We start from the raw sequence: 3026 nt of genomic DNA on the forward strand, positions 1-3026 counted from the left end.
CATGTGGGCCATTCAGATGTCACAGTGGCCCGATGTTGGAATCAGTGGGTACATGAGGGCACCCATGCACGTCGTGCAGCTTCAGGTCGACCAAGAAACACCACCCCGAGGGAGGACCGTCGTATGGTGCTCCAAGCAGTGCGGAATCCCACAACTTCGGCACCCGTCATCGGAGAACATGTACTGGAGACTCTACAACATCCTGTGAGTTCCCGCACAGTGTCTCGACGACTCGCATCCGCCGGATTCGGGTCCTACCGCCCCATGGGCCGGTTGCCATTGACACCACAACACCGACACCTGCGGTTGGTGTGGTGCCGTGCTCGGGAGGCATGGACAGAGGACGAATGGCGTCGCATCATGTTCAGTGATGAGTCCCGCTTCTCCATGACCTCCGATGACCATCGTGTGCGGTTGTGGCGGCGTCGAGGGCAGAGGGCACATCCTGCCTACATTGTGGAGAGACACACAGGTGTGACCCCTGGCATCATGGTGTGGGGAGCCATTGGATATGCGTTCAGGTCACCTCTAATAGTGCTTCGGCAGACTTTGACAGCACAGCGATACGTCAGAGACATTCTGCGTCCACACGTCCTACCCCTTATGGCACAGCACCCTGGGACAGTGTTCCAACAAGATAATGCACGCCCACACACAGCCCATGTGTGTATGGACTGCCTAGAGCATGTTGAGGTCCTCCCGTGGCCAGCATGATCCCCGGACCTCTCCATCATTGAACATGTGTGGGATGACATTGCCTAGTGCCAACCTGCGGGATCTGGAGGGACAGCTGCAACACCTGTGGACGAACGTGCCTCAGGAGAGGATCCAAAAGGCTGTTTGACACTATTCCGAACCGCATAAGCGCATGCATTGCGGCCAGAGGGGGTGCGACACCCTACTGACCTGGAGCCACCATTCCACCTGTAACTGCCAACGGGCTTGTAATCAGTTCAATAAAGGTACATGGACTTTCAGCATATGTAGTTTCATTCACGTCCAACCACTCCTTCTGGGTGCTTAACTTTTTTGTCAGGCAGTGTATTTTAAATACTATTTTGTTTTGAAAACCGATAAGTATATACAGGGTGTCATTTTAATAGCGCCCACGGACCACAGATTCGTATAGAGGATATCGAAACAAACAACTTTTCTCAGTAACATTTATCTCGTTGGCGCATCATTTCGGCGCTACAGTCGTTTAAAAAAGCCCGTTTTGCCGCCTGAATGCTGGCAACCACACACATCATTTGATTGCTTTTGGTGACGTCATATCCCGTAGTGAAGCGATGCGTTCCAGGGTTGTCAGGCACACACATATTCTGTGAAAAATGGCATAGTTACAAACAGCCACATTATGTACCGTAAAACAAAGCGATCAAACACATTCTGTAACTTAACAGGAAGTAAACAAACGATACGAAAAATGGTAGAAAAAAAATAGAATTCAAGTGGAAGTGGTCATATCGAATTTTGTCTCAGCTTACATGTCAAATATTTGCAAATCTAGTTACCATGTTGGCATCCAGAATTTAGTCTATCCACTTCGTCCTTCTGATACTAGTTGTCTGTGACGCACTGAACAGATGACAAAATAGAAGTGGAAGAACTCAAAATTCAAAAGGTTCACATAATATAATGTATATTCAGGACATTATGAGGCAAGTGACAAAAATGGTTGAAAATACAGTAACAGTAAAACAAGCTCTCCGAGGACTGTGTTTATCTACGCACCGGATACACATCTAATAGTTTTCAACTGTGAACAGGGCAGTATATTCGCTACTGATTCATCATTACATTGTTACTGTGGTTGTACGTGTTTAGCCGTAATGTAATAACGTGAAACTCGGATACTTCCGTTATAAGCACAAAAGTACCACAAGGCATCTGGACACAAACCTGTAGATATCAACCTTGCAACGAGATTTGCAAATATAATTGACATGTAGCTGGGCGTAAACAGCCACATGTAAGCTGTAGGTCCAAAAACATTTATTGTTGATGATATTTGACATGTAGGCTGAGACAAAATCCGATATTGACACTTCATTTTGAATACATTTTTTACCATTTTCCATATCGTTGGTTCATTTCCCCCTTTCTTTAGATGACTGCTGATCTTCTGGCAGGTAGGCTATGATGTTCAGTCTACTGGACGCGTTTCTCGCTTCGTTTTAAAACTAATAATGTGGTTGGTAGTTTGTAATTTTTCACAAAATTTGTGTGATCCTTGCAAAACTGTCGTGCGCTGTTTCGCCGCAGGATATGACGTCACAGATACGATCAAATGTTGTGTGTGGTTGCCAGCATCCAGGCGGCAAAACGGTCTTTTTTGAACGGCTGTAGCGTCGAATCAACTCACCAACGAGAAAAATGTTACTGAGAAAAGTTCTTTGTTTTAATGTCCTCTATACGTTTCCGTGATCCGTGGGCGCCATTAAAATGACACCCTGTATAAATATAGTTAATGGCAAAAATTAAATAATACTCTATCTACATTAGGAGTATTATATAAGGTAATGGTAAAGCTAGTCCTGGCATTCCAACATGCCGTACAGGCATATGGTGAGGGGGAAGTAGAGGCAGGGTCCCACACATACAATCACAATCTCTGTCATTTGTGGTGATGATGTGATCAGCACCACACTTTGGGTGCCTTCTCCCGCAAAGCTGTTCCATGCAGGAAAACTTTTCCCACCTGGAGGTCGGCGTGGCAGTCAAACGCGCTAGGATTGTTAACAAATTATTAAATTTTGCAGTATTCTGAATAATTTCTGAGCTCCCCCAGTATTTTTCGGGTAATCATGATAATTTTTTGGTTCCATGATACTTTAGAGAGAGTTCAAGTCCCTCTTTAAGTATGGCATAAACCTATGACATATTTATATGACCAGGATACTGTCGAGGCTAAATCTAATCCGGTTTAAAATCACGCGAAGAAGTAGGCGTTTGCAACAACAGGCTAAATCTTGTTTATCAAAGGCTTATTGAAAGTCAAAGTTTCCTTCTCAAACAATGAGAGA

This window comes from Lepisma saccharinum, chromosome 28 (genome assembly GCF_977018435.1).
Source record: "Lepisma saccharinum chromosome 28, izLepSacc3.1, whole genome shotgun sequence".
Classification (NCBI taxonomy): Eukaryota; Metazoa; Arthropoda; class Insecta; order Zygentoma; family Lepismatidae; genus Lepisma; species Lepisma saccharinum.